The sequence below is a fragment of the Pteronotus mesoamericanus genome, unplaced genomic scaffold (assembly GCF_021234165.1).
Source record: "Pteronotus mesoamericanus isolate MK-2021 breed Mesoamerican mustached bat unplaced genomic scaffold, CSHL_Meso_final contig_24, whole genome shotgun sequence".
Classification (NCBI taxonomy): domain Eukaryota; kingdom Metazoa; phylum Chordata; class Mammalia; order Chiroptera; family Mormoopidae; genus Pteronotus; species Pteronotus mesoamericanus.
In genome coordinates this window covers 24,542,643-24,562,598 of record NW_026555100.1, presented here as the reverse complement: position 1 = coordinate 24,562,598, position 19,956 = coordinate 24,542,643, and the positions used below count along the sequence as shown (strand labels likewise).

General features: G+C 42.0%; 1 non-coding gene across 1 annotated transcript; it reads left to right on the top strand.

Moving 5' to 3' along the window:
• Positions 1–389: 389 nt before the first annotated feature.
• Positions 390–496, top strand: LOC129070053 (U6 spliceosomal RNA). The gene has a single exon (XR_008529071.1). It is a non-coding gene; the product is annotated as a U6 spliceosomal RNA (small nuclear RNA).
• Positions 497–19,956: the final 19,460 nt, after the last annotated feature.

The following is a 19,956-nucleotide window of genomic DNA, read 5'->3' as shown; positions in this document are numbered from 1 at the left end:
CCCAAACTTTTTCATGGCTCCCTGGTGCTTCCTGACTACAATTCTTTATGCAGGTATTCAAATACCTTAAGATATGACTCCTAAGCCATATATCAAACGTTATCTCCCCCTATTCACCAGGCCCAGTGCATCTAATGCTGTAGACCTGGCCACCCTTCACTGAGGGAACCCCCACATGAGTCCTTCTATGTTTTTGCCCACATGCTCCCATTTTCAAGAACGGCATTCTCCCCCATCTCTACCTGTTGAAACCATTTCTCAACGCTCAACAGCCAATCCCTCTGCAGAGCTTTCCAAGCTCATCCCAGCAAATCTCTCTGGTTTCGGTTATAGTTGACTGCAAGGTGCCAAAGGCCCCTGTGGGCTCCTTGAAGGCAGAAACATGTCTCGTGCTCACTTCGGCAGCACATACACTAAAACTGGAATGATACAGAGAAGGTGAGCATGGCTCCTGTGCAAGGATGACACTCAAACTTATGAAGCAGAAACATGTCTCACTGAGCTTCCTCTCATCAACCACGCCATGCCTTGCACATTTACATCACCCATTAAATATTTGTGTGATAGTATTTTTCATGCATTAAACTTGTGTGAAATGGCACATTTACTAGTCTAGCTGGACTGTGTTTAGTTGAGTTAGTATAGTTAGTATGATATATACTAACTCATTATGTTACTATACAGCAGTCCCCCCTTATCTGTGATCTCACTTTCTGCAGTTCTCAGTTACCCATGGTCAGCTGCAGTGCACAAATATTCAATGGAAAATTCCAAAAATAAACAATTCATAACTTATAAATTACACACTCTTCTGAGAAGTGTGATGAAATCTCGAGTCTTCCTGCTCCACCTTGACCAGGATGTGAATAATTCCTTTGTCCAGTGTATCCATGCTGCATATACTACCTGCCTGCTCGTCACCTAGTTGCTGTTGTCGTTATTAGACTGACTATCATGGTATTACAGTGTTTATGTCCAAGCGACTTTTATTTTACTTAATAATGTCTCACTCATTTCATCACGTACATGATGTATCATCTGCTCGTTTTTGTTATTAGTTATTATTGTTAATCTCTTACTGTGCCTAATTCATAAATTGAACATTATCATAGGTATGTACGTATAGGAAAAACCATAGTATTCATAGGGTTTGGTTCTATCCCAGATTCAGGCATCCCCTGGGGGTCTGTGGAAAGGGAGGAACTAATGCATTAGCCATTCTGTTCTTAATCCCAGCCTTCCTCAGGAATCGAAAAGAGGCCCTTGGAAGGCGGGATGGCATCTGCAATCAACTTCAGTTTGAAATATAGCCTTTCAGCACTTATTGACAGAGTAGAATTCTACATTATGCTTAGAGACATTCTGGAAACTGATGTGAAATTGAACATTATAGTTTATTTCAAGGAAACATGAATAAGGCTTGTCCTAAAAAAAAAAAATTGGACTATATACACGTTTATGGTTTCCCCTCACGCTCTTCCAACACACACAGAAATCTGTGTGTCAAGTGCAATCCTTTCCATACCAAAACCCCATGAAATGAATCTCTAGTGTGCAACTGGCAAAACAATTTTGAAAAGAGCTTTAGAACAGCTTGACTTGGTGCTGGGACCTCAGGACAAGATGAACCAAGAGAGCCTTGTCCAACTGTTAAATTGCTTTTTATGCACCTCACTCTGCCAGAAGCAGCTGAAGAATGTTGCTCAGTGTGTTTCTTTACACACTGTGGATACTTGGTATGAGGTTGACATCCAACAGTTGCCAATAAATAAATCTTCACTACCAAAGAAAAGAAAAATCTCCACTACATTTCCTAGTCTGTCTTACAATGTTTGATGTGCAGAGATACAGGTATATTCAGAATGTATGGGTTTTTTAAACAAACAAGAGCTGTCATTTAAAACCGTTCTAAAGAGTGTCCATCTGCATCTCAATGAGAAGCCCAAGAACCTCTGTCATGGGTCAGGGCACTCGCGGCCTCTCGCTGGTCGGTCTTTGAGCTGGATGCTGGGATATGGAGAAGGATCACACTCATGACGGCCCTCACGGCACTGACGGTGCTGTGGGAAAGGCAAACCTCCAAAATAAACACCTTAATTCTGTGTAATCAGTGCATTCTGGGTATCACATGGAGATAACAGAAAAGGAAGCTCTGGGGACTCTGGGGCTGAGCAAATAGAATAGACGTGTGACATGTGAGTTGGATTTGGCCAGATAAACAAGACTTTGAAAGTGGATGGGGGACAAAGCGCAGCCCAGGCAGATGGAGAGGTATGTACAGAGGCACAGCAGCATGAAAAAACCTGCTCGGGGTAGGGAATTACAAGTGCTTCAGGGGATTACCACGGAAACATAAAGTGGGTGGCAGGGGCGAGGCGGGGGTGAGGCTGGTGCTGAGGTTACAAAAGATGTGGCTAGTGTTGTGGGCCAGAAGCTTCAGCTCTGCTCCAACAGTAACGGGGCCAGTGGAAGGCGTGAGCCATTAGTAGCACAGCCGGATTTGTACTTTAAAATGCCTCTGCATGGGAGAGTAACCGTCGCTGTTGGATAGCTTTGAATTGACTTTCCGGATCCACTTTCTCCCTGCTCGGTGCCCAAGAGGCTGACCTCGGCAGATGGCAACCATGGGCTTCCTTTCCCCCAGCCCGCTTGCACGTGGCAGGCTCTGGCAGGAAACCAAAGGGCAGGAAGAGCAGGTTAGACAGAACCAATAGGATAGAGTGTTTATGTAGTTATATACACATATATGAGTGTTTATGTATTTATATACACATATATGTATGCATGTACATAATATATGTATGTAGTTCTATATATGTACAAATATGGATATATGTATGTAAAAGAGAGAGAGAGAGAGATTTTAAGGAATAACCTTATTTAATTGTGCGGGTTCCAAATCTGCAGGACAAGCTGGCAGGTGAGAGACCCAGGGAGAGTTGTTGAGATCTTGAATCCAAAGGCAGTCTCGAGGCAGAATTCCTTCCTCCTCAGGAGACCTCAGTCTTTTTACCTCTTAAAGCCTTCAACTGATTGGATAAGGCCTACCCAAAGTATGAAGGGTAACCGGCCTCACTTAAAGTTCACTGATTTAAATGTTCATGACACTAAAAAATACTTTCATAGCAACATCGAGCCTGCTGTTTGACCAAAAACTGGGTACCATGGCCTAGACAAGTTGATGTATAAAATTAACCATGACAGGTACTTATTGCCTTCACTCCCTCACTGCCAGGCTGTGAGTTGGCACTGGCTGCCGCCCTTTCTGTTGGCTGGCATTGACCTTCAGCTACAGCTCTCTCCTTGACTTCAGACACAGGAGTGGTACCAGCACCCTGCCATTGCCAGCCCCCCGATTCTCTTAACCCTGTCCACAACTTCGCAAATAGCCCCTTGGGGTGTCATTAGACTCTCCTCAATGACACCACTTCAACATTGTATTTCTTTGTTGTCAGGATTCTGACAGTGACTCTGTGTCATCTTATGGATCATAATCTTAAAAAAAACAACAAAGAAAACAATGCATGAGCCAATCAGACATAAATCTTCAGTGAAGTGTAAACCCCACAGAGTGTAAATCATTGTTTTGTTCAGTGATCTGTGTGCCTGTTACATAGTAGATGCTCAATAAATTTTCGTTGAATGAATGAACAAATGTACCTTCAGCTTTAGGAAAACAAACTTTAAAAGTTCATTGAGAAGTCATATGTGAATCCTTGGCTAGAAGCCCCTAAAGAGAATAATATGTTTAGCGGGGATAGCATGTTCTAAAAATGAAAATACTAAAAATAAAACTGTAGATAAATTCAGTAAGAATAAAATCGATTTTCTTGATAGTTCTAAAGGAAAAAAAAAGTAACTACATAAGTAGTTTTCTGATGAGGAGACATATTTGAAAAAACATGAACGGCAGAAACCTAAAGAGGCAAGATGTGTTGCTTAATTAAGGACAAATCCCAGACTGACATACCCTCATGTGAAAAGTACCAGGGAGACTATGACCCAGATTGTGTGGAAATACTAAAGCAGACAGAAGGAACCCGTCAGCACAATGCGGGAACAAGAGTGAGAACAAGGGAGGGCTAAAGAGTGGGGTGGTGGCGACAAAATCATCCAACTACCATTTTGCAATTCTCTTTTCAACAAGTCTTCAAATGATGTATGAAGGGTACTCACTATGAAGAGGGGAACAATGCTCCAGGGAGTCAGGAAAACGGCGGCCACTTAGCTGTTTAAAGGAACTCATTCTCTCACCTCCAGACAACTTCCAGAGCAAGGCTGAAAGAAACGGCAGATGTGATTTCAGAGATGTTACTGGTCATGAATTTCACCTCAGGGGTCTTCAAATACTGTCTCTCTGCCTGGAAGAGCATATGGGCCTTGTTAACTACCTGACCTTACCAGTCCGAGACCACATCTCCCCTGGGAAGTCCTTGTGAATCCTCAAGACTGCTCAGGGCCTTCCCTCACTGCCAGGCTGTGAGTTGGCACTGGCTGCCGCCCTTTCTGTTGGCTGGCATTGACCTTCAGCTACAGCTCTCTCCTTGACTTCAGACACAGGAGTGGTACCAGCACCCTGCCATTGCCAGCCCCCGATTCTTTTGTGAAGTCCCACAAGGACTTCAGACACAGGAGTGGCACCCTGAGGGGAATGAATCATGCTGAAACCTGGAAAAACAACCCCAAGGCTCCACTGCCTGCCTCCACAAAAGCCAGATTTGTGAGACAGGTGCTAGCAAGAAGAAAAGTGGTTTTATCTCAGGTGCCAGCAACCGGAGAAGATGGCAGGCTCATGCCTCAAAAACCATCTTGACGACTCATGCAGGCAGAGGTTTTTATAAGGAAAGAGAGGGAAAGCAGCAAGGAGAGGGGTTGAAAAGTTCTGTATGTACAGGCTAGCAGAGTTCTACTGATAAGGACCTCGAAGCTGGTCTGGTGATGGTCTGGTGTGCACCATACTGGTTTTTGTCATCTCGGTTTTATGGTTGAAGGTCAGCAAATTTCCCGGAGCTGGAATGACTGAAGGTGAAAGTCTGTAGCTTTTGGAGGTAGTTCCTAGGATTCTTATACACACATGCTGTTTATCTACAAGCTACATATTGGTCAGAGTCAGCATTTATAGAAACAATGTCAAAAGAATGGAGGGTGGGTTACAATTCCCCGCTGTTACGATGCCATTCATCACTGCCTGAAACCAGGCACAGCTGGTTTCAGGCTATCATCTTCTTGAAGGCAGAGACAGGGTCTTGTGTACCGGTCTCTCCAGAGCTCAGCCTGGTGCTAGCACATGGTAGTAATAACAGTGTCAACCATAATAATTATACCTAAGACACAGGTACACCTCATTTCATTGCTCTTTGCTTGATTGCACTTCACAGATGTTGTGGGTTTTTTTTTTTTTTTTAACAAATTACAAGGCAAGACCCTCTATCAGCAAAAAGATTATAATTGTTTTTTTTGGATACTCGTTTTAGCACAGTAGTTTAGAACCTAACCCACAATATCTGTAAGGTATGCCTGTACTGTATTTGTTTCCTAAGGCTGTTGTAACAAAGTGCCACAAACTGGTAGCTTAAAACAACAGAAATTTATTCTCACAGTTCTAGAGGTTGAAAGCCTGAAATCAAGGCGTTGGGGTGGCGGTGTTTCCTCTGAAGCCTGTAGAGGAATCCTTCATTGTCTCTTCCTCTGTTTTGGCGGTGGTGGCTGTTGATCCTTGGTGTTCCTTGGCTTGCGGCTGTGTACCTGCAAGCTCCGCCTCTCCCATCACATCACGTTGTCCTGTGTCTTCACATGGCACTTTCCTGTTCTCACAAGGACATCAGTCATACTGGATTAGGGCCCACCCTAAAGACCTCATCTTAGCTGGTTCACATCTGCAAAGACCCTATTTACAAAAAAGGTCATATTCACAGGTAAAAAGGATTAGAACTTCAGTACATCTTTTTGGGTGACACAATTCAATACAAAACAGATGCACTGAGAGTTTACTGTGTGCAGGACTGTTCTCAGTGTTTCACATGTATTAACTCATTTAATCCGTACAACACGCCTGTGAGGTAGGCACGATAACCATGCTCATTGGATAGACAAAGGAGTTGAGGTAAAGAGAAGTAAAATAATTTGCCCCAGTCCAAATATCAAATAAATGCAAAAGATAGGCCTTTTCCTTTCCCTTTTCCCCATCCCTCTCTCTCTTTCCTTCAACTTTTCCTTGAGTAATTGGAGAGCTAATTGAGGGAATGGCTTAGATAGCACTCCCTAAACTTTAATATGCCTACAGACCGCATGGTGATCTTGTTCAAGTGTAGATTCTGGATTCAGTGGTCTGAGGTAGGAGAGGAGATTCTGCCCTTCCAACCAGCAACTGGGAGCTCCTGCTGCTGAGGATGTACAGACCGCACTTGGACTACCAAGAACACTTTGTTTCCAGGTACTAGCCATAGCAGAGTGGTGTGGGGTGCTTTTTAAAATTACTAATTCTCAGCACTCACTTAGCACCTATTGACTCAGAATCTCTAGGGCGGGGCCTCGGAATCTGTATTTTAAGGGCGGAGACTCTGAAGGGTACCCTGATTTGCAAATTACTGGTCTAGACAAACTACATGTTGATGTGAATTGGCCTGTTACAATTCCTGATCTCACTGTAGCTAAGATCAAGACATCTGAGTTAAAGGATGGTAATTAGAACGCTGAAAATCGTTAGATAACTATATCTAAAGATAATCAACCCAGAGGCAGTCCCTTACATGAGTGGTCTGACCTTGCCCTAGGCAATATACATGTAAGTGACTTATGTAAAATTAGTAAAAGTATACTTATCAGTCTTTTTTTTTTAAATTAATTTATTTACTTTTTAAATACATTTGTCTCTGCCTTCCCCCCACCTCTTTCCCTAGCCCCCTCCCACCTTCCCTCCCTCAGCTCTTCCCCTTTGGTTTTGTCCATGAGTCCCTGCTATATGTTCCTTGACTTTCCCCTTCCCTTCCCTTTCCCTGCCCCCCCCTTCCCTCTTGTCTCTGTTGATTTCTTTTCCTTTCAGTGTTGCTGGTCATATTTTCCTTGCTTCTTTGCATTGTTGGTTAGGTTCCGCTTATAGGTGAGATCATATGGTATTTGTCTTTCGCCCCCTGGCTTATTTCGCTTAGCATGATGCTCTCCAGTTCCATCCATGCTGTCGCAAAGTTTAGTACTTCTTTTTTCTTTCTGCTGCGTAGTATTCCATTGTGTATATGTACCATAATTTTTTGATCCAGTCATCTACTGATGGGCATTTAGGTTGCTTCCAACACTTGGCTATTGTAAATTGTGCTGCTATGAACATTGGGGTGCATAGGTTCTTTTGCATTGGCGTTTTGGTGTTCTCAGGGTATAGTCCCAGCAGGGGAATCGCTGGATCAAAAGGCAGTTCCATTTTCAGCTTTTTGAGGAAATTCCACACTGCTTTCCATAGTGGCTGCACCAGTCTGCATTCCCACCAACAGTGGACTAGGGTTCCCTTTTGTCCACAGCCTCGCCAGCACCTGTTGTTTGTGGATCTGTTTATGATGGCCATTCTGACCGGTGTGAGGTGGTACCTCATGGTGGTTTTGATCTGCATTTCTCTGATGGCTAGTGATGCAGAGCATCCTTTCAAATGCCTCTGGGCCCTCTGTATCTCCTCCTTAGAAAAGCATCTGCCCAGGTCCTTTGCCCATTTTTTGATTGGATCGTTTGTCTTCTTGGAGTCAAGTCGAGTGAGTTCTTTGTATATCTTGGAGATCAAACCTCTATCTGATGTATCATTAGCAAATATATTTTCCCAAATGGTTGGCTCCCTTTTCATTTTGCTGATGTTTTCTTTAGCCGTGCAGAAGCTTCTTATTTTGATGAAGTCCCACTTGTTTATTCTTTACTTTATGTCCCTTGCTTTAGGAGACATATCAGTGAAAAAATTGCTGTGTGGGATATCTGAGAGTTTCCTGCCAATGTTCTCCTCTAGGACTTTGATGGTGTTGCGACTTATATTTAAGTCTTTTATCCATCTTGAGTTTATTTTTGTGTATGGTGTCAGCTGATGATCCAATTTCAATTTTTTGCATGTAGCCTTCCAGCTCTCCCAACACCATTTGTTGAAGAGGCTGTTATTGCTCCATTTTATGCTTCTGCCCCCTTTGTCGAATATTAGATGTCCATAGAGACCTGGGCTTATTTCTGGGCTTTCTATTCTGTTCCACTGGTCTATGGGTCTGTTCTTGTGCCAGTACCAGATTGTTTTGAGTATAGTGGCTTTGTAGTAGAGTTTGATGTCCGGTATTGTGATCCCTCCTACTTTGTGTTTCTTTCTCAAAATTGCTGCGGCTATTCGAGGTCGTTTATGGTTCCATATAAATTTTTGAAATGTCTGTTCTATTTCTGTGAAATACGTCATTGGTATCTTAATAGGGATTGCGTTGAATCTATAAATTGCTTTTGGTAGTATGGACATTTTAAGGATATTAATTCTTCCAATCCATGTGCACGGTATATGCTTCCATTTATTTGTGTCTTCCTTAATTTCTTTTTTCAATGTTGTATAGTTTTCTGCATACAGGTCTTTTGTGTCTTTGGTTAAATTTATCCCTAGGTACTTTATCTTTTTTCGTGCTATATCGAATGGTATATTTTTCCTGATTTCTTCTTCTTCTATTGCATTGCTGGTGTACAAAAACGCCTTTGATTTCTGAATGTTGACTTTGTATCCTGCTGTTTTGCCAAATTCACTTATTAGGTTGAGGAGTTTTTTGGTAGAGTCTACAGGGTTCTCTATGTACAGTATCATGTCATCTGCAAACAATGATAGCTTTACTTCCTCCTTTCCTATTTGGATGCCTTTTATCTCTTTCTCTTGTCTGACCGCTGTGGCTAGGACTTCCAATACGATGTTGAAAAGAAGCGGTGAGAGCGGACATCCTTGTCGTGTTCCCGATCTTAGTGGGAAAGCTTTCAGTTTTTGCCCATTGAGTATGATATTGGCTGTAGGTTTTTCATATATGGCCTTTATTATGTTGAGGAAGGCCCCATTTATTCCCATTTTGCTGAGTGTTTTGATCATAAATGGGTGCTGTACCTTGTCAAATGCTTTTTCTGCATCTATCGAGATGATCATGTGGTTTTTGTCTTTTCTTTGATTTATGTGGTGTATCACGTTTACTGATTTGCGTATATTGAACCATCCCTGCATCCCTGGGATGAATCCCACTTGATCGTGATGGATAATCTTTTGAATGTATTGCTGGATGCGGTTTGCCAATATTTTGTTGAGGATTTTAGCATCTATGTTCATCAGCGAAATTGGCCTGTAGTTTTCTTTCTTTGTAGGGTCTTTATCTGGTTTTGGGATCAGGGTGATGCTGGCCTCATAGAAGGAGTCTGGCAGTCTTCCCTCCTCTTGGATTTTTTGGAATAGTCTGAGAAGGACAGGGGTTAGCTCTTCCTTAAATGTTTTGTAAAATTCTCCTGGGAAACCATCTGGCCCTGGGCTTTTGTGTGCTGGGAGTTTCTTGATGACTGCTTCAATTTCCCCAACTGTTATCGGTCTGTTCAAGCTTTCTGTTTCTTCCTCCTTCAGTGTTGGAAGATTATACTTTCCTAAAAATTTGTCCATTTCATCAAGGTTTTCAAATTTGTTGGCATATAATTGTTCATAATAGTTTCTGATAATCATTTGTATTTCTGTGGTATCAGTTGTTATTTCTCCTCTTTCATTTCTGATATTATTAATTTGGGTCCTCTCCCTCTTTTTCTTGATGAATCTGCTTAAAGGTTTGTCAACTTTATGAATCTTTTCAAAGAACCAGCTTCTGGATTGGTTGATCCTCTGAATTGTTCTTTTTGTCTCTATGTCATTCAGTTCTGCTCTAATCTTGACTATTTCCTTCCTTCTACTTGCTCTGGGATTTATTTGTTGTTGTTTCTCCAGTTCTTCAAGTTGTAGTGTTAGGTCTTTTATTTGAAATGTTTCTATCTTTTTAAGGTAAGCCTGTATTGCTATGAACTTCCCTCTCAGGACCGCCTTTGCTGTGTTCCATAGGTTTTGGACAGTTGTCTGTTCATTTTCATTTGTTTCCAGAAATTTTTTGATTTCTTCTCTTATCTCATTATTGACCCATTCATTGTTTAATAGTGTACTGTTCAGTCTCCATGAGTTTCCACGTTTTTGAAGTTTCTCTTTGAGTTTGATTTCGAGTTTCAAGGCCTTGTGGTCTGAGAAAAAGTTTGGTATTATTTCAATTTTCCTGAATTTACTGAGGCTTGCTTTGTGTCCTATCATGTGGTCTATCTTTGAAAAACTGCCATGAGCATTTGAAAAGAATGTGTATTTTTCTTCTTTGGGATGTAAGATTCTATATATGTCAGTTAAGTCTCTTTGATTCAGTGTTTCATTCAGCGCCACGATATGTTTATTAATGTTTTGTTTGGAAGATCTGTCCATTTTGGACAGTGGGGTGTTGAAATCCCCTACTATCAGTGTGTTGCTATCTATATCTTTTTTGAAGTCATCCAACAATTTCCTTATAAACTTGGGGGCTCCTATATTGGGAGCATATAAGTTTACAATGTTGATGTCTTCTTGATAGATTCTTCCTTTAAGTATGATAAAGTGCCCCTCTGGGTCTCTCTTTATGGCCTTTGCTTTGAAATCTACTTTGTCTGATACAAGTATGGCAACGCCAGCCTTTTTCTCATGTCCATTTGCTTGGAATATTATTTTCCATCCCTTTACTTTCAATCTGTGTAGGTCTTTTGCTCTGAGGTGGGTCTCTTGTAGGCAGCATATGTGTGGGTCATGTTTTCTTATCCATTCAGCTACCCTGTGTCTTTTGATTGGGGCATTTAGTCCATTCACATTGAGAGATATTACTGATAGAAACTTACTCATCTTTTCTCTTTGTACTTGTGTTCCTCTCTGTCTCATTCTTTTCCTTCATCTGCTTAAACCAGTCCCCTTAGCATATCTTGGAGTGCTGGTTTGGTAGAGATGTATTCTTTTAGCTTTCTTTTGTCTGGGAAACTCCGTATTTCTCCTTCTATTTTAATGGAGAGCCTAGCTGGGTAGAGCAGCCTTGGCTGTAGGCCCTTGCTTTTCATGGCTTGGAATATTTGTTGCCATTCCCTTCTGGCTTGGAGTGTTTCTGTTGAGAAGTCAGCTCCTAGGCGTATCGGGGCCCCCTTGTATGTTACTTTCTCCTTCTCCCTTGCTGCCTTGAGGATTCTCTCTTTGTCTTTGACATTTGCCATTTTAATGATGATGTGTCTTGGAGGGGACCTCCTTGGGTCCTTCTTGAGTGGGGTCCTCTGTGCCTCCTGGATCCATGAGAGCCTTTCTCTCCTCAAATTAGGGAAATTTTCCATCATTACTTTTTCGAGGAGGTTCTCTATCCCTTGTTCCTCTTCTTCTCCTTCTGGTATCCCTATTATACGGATATTATTGCGTTTCAGGTTGTCCTGCATTTCCCTAAATGCTTCTTCATTCTTTTTGAGCCGTTTTTCCATTTCTTGCTCTTTCTGGGAGCTTTTTTCTACCTTGTCCTCCATCTCACTGATTCGATCCTCAGCTTCATCCAGCCTGCTTTGGATTCCTTCTACTGTGTTCTTCAATTCAGAAATGGTATTCTTCATATCCTCTTGTGTCTTCTTGATAGTTTCTATGTCCTTTTCCAGGCTGATATAGTTTGCTGTAAGATCCTGATAGTTTCTCTGCAGTTTCTCATAGTTCTCTTTGAGCTGGCTGAGCTCATTGAGCTTCCTTAGAACCATTGTTTTAAATTCCATATCTGATAGTTCCCTTGCCTCTATTTCATTGAGCTCTCTCTGTGGGGAGTCCCCTTTTCCACTCATTTGGGGGGAACTTCTTTTTCTTCCCATTTTTGTGAGAGTCTGTTAAGTATTTTTGTCCTTTTCTTTCTGGGCTTGCCTCTGATGATGTCAGTTGTTGACCCTATAGGGCCTTGGGTTGTTTGTTTGAGCCTTTCAGGAGTCTAATGCCTGTGTCTGACTCCTGCTTGGAGCAGCTCTGTGACCCCTTCGGTCAGGGCAGGGCTATTTTTTGGGATCTCTCTGCGCTCTCAGGAGAGCTCCTTGAGCGCGTTCCCAGCGCTGCAGGGTCCCCCCACCTGCCTGGGCTCGCATGTGTTTGCCCCAGACCAGGGGGCTTATTCGCGACCTCCCGTGCTCATCTGGCCTCCCTGGCACGCGAGCTTCGCGGCACTGGTCAGTTTAGGGTCTTCTATTGTGTGTTTTCCCCGCTTTTGGCTCTTTGGGTGCGTTGCTTGCCCTCGCCAAATGGGGACTACGGAAATGGGAGGAAATCAGCTCTAGGACTCTCCGGTTAATCCTGTTTCTGGTCTCTCCTCCAGGGACTCTGGGCAGCTCTACTTATTTTGTGGGCTGCTCCGCAATCGCGGCGGGTAGGTCAATTTATGCCTGCCCTTGCCCCTCTGTGCAATCCCTCGCAGGCTATGGGTGCCAGTCTGTGGGAGGCCTTGCCGGCAGGTGCAAGCGTTCGCCAGCCCTCGTGGGTCACACACATGCTCGCCAACCCTCGCCAGTCACTCGGCGCAAGTGTGCGCGCCTGCTCTGGGTGTTTTGGGGGTGTCTATGTTTGCTTTTCGGCTTTTGGCTCTTTGGCGGTGTGGCCTCTTCCCGCGCAATGGAGACTTCGGCAAGGAGAAGGAGTCGGGACTCCCCGTTCCTCCTCCCGTTCTTTCCCCAACGCCTCTGTCTCCAGTCTCTCCTCAGGGGCCTCTGGGCAGTCTGTGACCCTTCAGCCGAGGATCCAACCCCTGTGCGGACTGCGTTTCAATCGCAGGCAGTCTGGTTCATGCGCGCCCCGCTTCTGCCTCTTTGGGGTCGCGCCTTTCCAGCCCACAATGGAGACTACCGAACGGGGAGGGAGTCGGGACTCCCCGGTTCCTCCTCCCGTTCTTTCCCCAATGCCACTGTCTCCAGTCTCTCCTCAAGGCTCTCCCAGCCAGTCTGCACTCAGCCCCGCAGCTCACACGCGCACAAGCTGTGTGCGGAGCGCACAAAAGGCAGGTTAATTGATTCCCTTATGCCTGAGCGAGATGGGTAGCTGCAGAGTGGGAAGTGCGTTATCACCCGGGCTCCACCGGCCGCAGTGTCAGTTCTCTTCACAAAGTTTTCCTCACCAGTCTTTTCCCAGGCATCAGCCCACCCTGCTGCCGCCTCTACCCAGCGATCAAGGAGGGTGGCTGCCGCTGCAACTTTTGCGTTTGCCCTTTAAATGTCTTTTTGCATCCCCAGCCACCTGTCTCTGGCAGAGAGCGCCCCTAAGCTTTTTGGGGTTGCGTTTTGTCTGTATTTTCTTGGCTTTAGCTGCTGTAGTTTAGGGGTTCCTGTTTATGATTCAGACCCCGTTCTTCTCGGGGGGATGCTAACTGGCCGTTTCAATGTCCCTCTGGTGCCAGTGCCCGTGCGCACCCAGCCCACCCTCTCGAGCCTCCACCGCAATTCTCACCCGTTGGGATGTGTGAGAGTCGAATCCACTGTCCGCGGCACCAAGGCTCCTCTCCCACTATCGCTCCACTGCTTTCCAGGTGATTACTCCATTATTTAGTTGCAATTCCAGTTTGGTTTTGGGAGGAGGTCAGCGTGACTCCCTTTCACTCCTCCGCCATCTTTTTTCTCCTACTTATCAGTCTTTAGATGGTAAAAGGCTAGGTGGGAAAGTTAGTGTGATTACTAAAAGAAAATCAAGATTTAATAGGCTACAACAAGTGAGCTAAAAACATAATAAGATTAGGTCCTACAATCAGGTTTATAAAATGGATTGTAGAAGTAAAGGATGGAGAAAACCTGTCTTGATAATTTTTTATATAAAAAGAACCTAGAGAGTTTAGTTCATCACTAATTTAACATAAACCTACAACACAATGCAACTATCAAAACATTTCAAAAGCCACTTCAATCTCTATTTCTATTCATTTAGAAAGGCATCCAGAATAAAGAAGGCGACAGCCTCAGGCTTCTCTGCCTGGTCAGAGCAGAGCTAGGGAGCCATGTGTACACTGCGGAGCCAAGTATTAAGCATGGCAGTAGATTGTGCCCTGCGGAGAAAGACCAGGCTAGCAAGAGTTTGTAAGTAATTGCCCCATAGAACAGGGATGAAAAGAATGGATACTGCCTTGGGTTACAGACGACAAAAGACTATTTGACTTCCACCTAAAGGTACTTGGGAGCTTGTTGTCTAAAAGAGAAATGGCTTTGTTCTAAGTAGCTTCAAAGAGGCAGAAGCAGATCAATGGATGGAAGTTTTGGGAAGGGAATATTTTAGTCAGCATATACAGAAGAACGTTTTCAGACTTGATCTGATTAATGGTGGAATGAGAGGCTTGATAAAAGATTCAACTCCATGTTCCTCAAAGGGTTCAAGGAGCTGCGTCATAGAGAGGATTCTTTTCACTTCATGGAAGGCTGGGTTAGGTGACTTGGTGCGGCTGAAAAGGGCTTGTGATTTTGATAATATGTAGATAAAGATGCATTCATATATTATCATGAGTTTGCCTCATCTCTCGAAAGGTTTAGTTTTTGTTGACTCTCAAAAATAGAATAATTATGTCCGGATTTTACATCCTTCTCTTAAGGTGGGTTGATGCTGCTAAAAACAGCATTTTGGCATAAGAAGAATATCCATAATTTTAGTCAATATATTAATTATGTACCTATTATTGACAATAATAATGATAGCAGCTAACGCATACAGAGCTATGATATCACTCATTGATTTTAGCACATATTAGCTCATTGAACCTTAGCCACAGCCCAGTAACGTCATGATGGTATTGTGCCTGTTTTTTAGAGGACGAAACTGAGTCACAAGGACATGAAATACCTCACTGAGGTCATACAGCTGGAGAAGGGCAGAGCCGGGATTCAGGCCCAGGACAGTCTGCCCTCAGGATTGCTACTCTTAACCACTATCCCAAACTACCTCTTCATGCGACATTATAAGATACAGTCTCAGGTCTGACTACCCATTAGGCACAATTCCTAAAGCCCCGTGATACTTTCAGAGGTCCACCAAACTTTTAATTTCTTTCAAAATCAGAAGAAGAAAAAAAATGAATGCAGGACTGAAGAAATACTTCACTCCATTTTGGAGGGAGAAGTCCCAGGAAAGTCAGTATGTGGCCCTGCCAGTTCTACCTGAAGGAATTTTCAAAACACATTTCTTGAAAAAAGTGACTTTTTTCCTCCCTCCCTTCCTCCACATCTTTCCATGCGTGATCTCTGCCTTTTTAATAATAACCTGCCACCAATTTCAGCTGGTGGCTGTTACAAAATCTGTGTTCCACCCACTTCTACCTGCCAGCCTGAGGCACCACTGACTGAAGCTGGAAGTCTTTACTGACATGAGGTGTAACTTGCCTCTTTCCTGAGCCACTCCTGAAAGGCAAATGGTTACAATCACACTTACAAAAGGTGATATTTTAACTCCACCTTGTGATTAAACTGATGCCCTTCTTTCTTTGAGGTGACAAGAGGGGAAGGAGAATAATGAAGAGGAAATTCCAGGTACAGGCAAGGACATGATCAAAGGCATGGAAGCGGGGAGACAGGAGAAATGTGAATCCGGCACGGGTGTGGGAGAAGGTGAGTGTGGCAGGTCAGAAATGAATTTATTCAACCTCCTTGCTTGAAGAATTGGACCTCTAAAGAGTAGTGGGGCAAGGCAGTTTGAGGTAGCACAAAAGGAGTGTGAAATCCACTTGAGCTGAGAAAAACAACCTTGTCCTGCAGCAAAAATATTTGCACAGACACTGATGCACCGAGCTCTGGGGGTTACAACAGAAAGTTTGGAAGGCAACCAAACTGCTTGGCAAGAAAATAACATTTGCCCTGGGCTGGTAAGTAAAAAGGAGGCATGACTGCTTTTTTACAACACAGGTGTAAAAAACATCCTGGAAATAGAAATAACACAGGCAAGGAAGACTATCTTCTAGAAAAATTTGATCTGTTTAACATGTAAAAGATTCTGAAAAGAGGATTTGCAGATGTTAAAAAACCAGAGAGCATACCACTGAAGGTCTGAAAGCTGTGTACCGGTTAACAGCTCAAAGGATTAGAGACTATGAGGATTTTATAGCCCAGAGATTCCAAAAGGAAGCAATGGGCTGGAGGAACAGTAAAGGTAAGTGTTTTTGAAGGAAACATTTTCTTGGTAGTAGTATTTGCTCTTATGCTGGGGCAAAAAAAATTAAAAAAAAAAAAAAAAATAAGGCCTCCACTTTGTCCCTGACCTTTGGGCCCTCACATTTTGAATCACCTTCCTTGAAATTTTCTAGGTTTTTTTTGGTCTAGAAATCAGACTGGGACCTACTTGGCTCTGATTCTGTCTTCTCCTCTGTGGCATGTTCTCTGACCTTTGGCCTCATGCCTTCGGTGACAACCACATGGCTTCTAGGAGCTCTGGAGCTAGTATCTATTGGATCCTCCCAGGGGCCTGTGTGGCCTGGCTCTAGCTCCAGAAGGATGGCCCAAATTGCTCCATGTGGGTTCTTTCATGGGATCATCCTGGACTGGACCCACAACTGCTAGAGTAGATATGGGTGGCAAAAAAAAAAAAAAAAAAAAAAAAAAGATTTTAATGGTTTTATTAAGATATAATTCATATACAATACAGGTTACCCACTTAAAGTGTATTACAGTTTACCCAAAAAGTTGCCCTTCATATTCCAGGAACATTCTTGTCTGTAGATAAAAAATATTGAAATGAATCTGCAAATAGAGGCAAGAATTATGGTGTACTGCAATCTGTTATCTACAAATCAGAGTTGGTAAAAGTTCAATATATTTTGAATAGAGTGTCAGAAGCAGAGGATAGAAGGAATAGTAAAGAAGTGCTATTGAAGTGGTACAAGCAAGAATGTGCCAACCCTGGAGGGGAAAAATGAGTCTTCAAGTGGAAAATTCCACGAAGTGTATAGCAGGATAAGTTGAGAACACACTCTTAGCTACATCATGTAAAATTCCAGAGCATCAGAGCATCAGAAAAAAATGAACATTCTAAAAGCTATCAGAGGGGGAAAAATGTAATATCTATGAGGAATGATGATGATGATGATAATTATAACTGAGTGACTATATAAACTAAATGCTTTAAAATATTACTTCAATTAATTCTTATAATACACTGTGAGGAAGTTATTATCTTCATTTTACAGATGATAATATTGAGTTAAAGAGAGAAGTCAATATGTCTAAGACTGTAAATCCAACAAGAGGCACAGGATTCAAAGTTAGATCTGATTCTAAAACCCTTGCTTTGGTTGCTTGTACAATACTTTCAGTGTCAACTCTAAAAAACCATTGCCTAATCCAAGGTCACAAAGCTTTATGTTTTATAGTTTTAGCTCTTTCATTGAGGTCTTCATCCATTTTTATTTAATTTTGTATATGGTATATGGTAGGGGTCAACCTCATTCTTTGAATGTGAATCGCAGTTGTCCTACCACATTTACTGAAAATACTATTCTTGCCCCTGTTGAATTGTCACGGCACCCTTGTAAAACTCAACTAATCAAAAAGGTATGGGTTGTTTTTGTTTTTGTTTTTCAGTTCTCAGTTCTACTCCATCAATCTATACATCTCAACATTTGGTTTTTAATGTGTCTGTCACAGCTGAAAAGATAAACCAAAAAGATAGATCTGAGAAAGAGTGATGATACAGACAATATAAAATGAAATCATCTTAACCAAGTGGCTAAATTATTAACATTATGAAGACTGAAGCGACCTTTATTTGGCAAGTAAACCTTTATTATAAAATGATGGCATAAAATGATAAAGAATATTTAAACATTTTATCCTATTTTGACTGCCATTCACAAAGATATGCCAGCTTTCTCTTAGTATTTGTCTGCTTGTTTTTTATCCATTCTTTTACTTTCTATTTTTCTCTGTTCTGCTGTTTTTGTTATGTCTTTGAAAACAACATATGTTGTTTTCTCATTTTTTTATACAGTCTATGAGTCCACGGGTTTAACTAAAATGTTCATGTCATTGACTTTTGTGATTACTGATTTATGTTTTCCCTCTTACTATTTTCACATATTATAGGCTATTTGCCTTTTTTTTTTTTAAATGTTTCTCTTCTATTTTCTTGCTTATTTTGGATTGATTAAGGTTTTCTCATTCCATTTTTCTGCCCTGTCTGTTTGGAGCATGTACCAGAGTGGGCAAAAATAGGTTTATAGTTGTGAGTACATGAAACATACAGTTTATTCTGGTATTATTATTTATTCAATATTGCATTATTTATTTGTATTACCATTGTAAACCCACTCTTTCCTACCCCTGTATGTATTGCACAATAATCATGATAACAGAGATGGCTCCACCTATCAACTGCCTCCTTTGTGCCAGCCCATGCGGGACGCTGCACACCTGTGCTCTCACTTAATTCCCCAACAACAGGCTGAGACACTTTGTCCAGGGGCAGGTGGTGGCAGAGCTGGGGAGAACTTGGTATTTCTGGTTCCAGAAGCAGGCTTCCCCTACCACATACAGACCAAGTTATGCTACCAAACTAGCCTTAAATTGGCTATTGGGCTTCATCATCCTGAAGTCTTTGGTCTCTGGTTTCTGTACAGCTAGGTGTAGCTAGGTGTACAGGGTTGGCAAAAGTAAATTTACAGTGTTGAATGCATGAAACACAGAGTATAGCAAGTAGACTACAAGAATGTGTAAATAATGAAGGCTGGCAACTGGAGCACTTACGAGGTTGTACCTAAGTGCACCGTGGCATTGTGGCATTCTTTTGAGTTAATAAAGCTACTGTAATAATCATAACCTGCATGTCTTTTTCCATATGAACAACTGCAAACCTACTTTTGCTTACTTCTATCTATTTAATTTCTATTATTTTAGTGGTTGCCCTTAGAATTTTAACACACATATATTTATATTATGTATATTACATATATATGTATATTATACATATATTTGATATATTTAATATATAATGTACATATATTTAATATTATGTATATTAAAATATAAATCTAATAAATACATTTCTCTTTACTATAGCCAAGTGTTGGAAGCAACCTAAGTGCCCATCAGTAAATGAGTGGATCAAAAAACTGTGGTACATTTACATAATGAATACAGCAGAGAAAAAGAAGGAGCTCCTACCTTTTGCAACTGCATGGATGGAACTGGAGAGCATTTTGTTAAGTGAAATAAGCCCAGGCGGTGAAAGACAAATCCCATATGATCTCACCTATTAGTGGAACCTAATCAACAACAAAAAATAAGCAAAATAAGCAAGCAAAGTATAACCAGAGACATTGAAATAAAGAACAAACTGACAGTAACTGGAGGGGAGGGGCGAGGGGGATAATAGGGGAGAGAAGGGGAAGGGTCGTCAAAGAACATGTATAAAGGACCCGTGGGCAAAGCCAAAGGAGGGTAGGAATGAGGGTGGGAGGTGGGGTGGGGGGACAGGGGAAAGTGGAGACAACTGTGCTTAAACATAATAAAAAAAATTAAATTTTAAAAAGCCTCCTCCAGATTACATACATGTCTAGCTTTTTATTTCTCCTGCTGTTTTTACTCCAGAAATGATCTATTAATTTATATTGATTATAGGTAATATTTATTTATATTTATCTACATGTATTTCTGTTGCTTAGGATTTATTAAACATTGTAAGTCTGAGTCACTCATGAATCCTGCCAAATTTCAGCCTGTATTTCTTTGAATATTTCCTGTCTCCTGTTTCCCCTTTCTTTCACTCTAGTAATCTAAGACATAAATTGACCCTTCCGTGCTGCCTGTCATATTTTAACCTTTCTTTATCTTTGCCTCTCTGGGCAGCATGCTGCGTTATTTTTTCAGATCATCTTCTAGTTCATCACTTCTCACCAGAAAGAGTCTGAATATACAAAGGACAATGGCCCCACCATACATTAT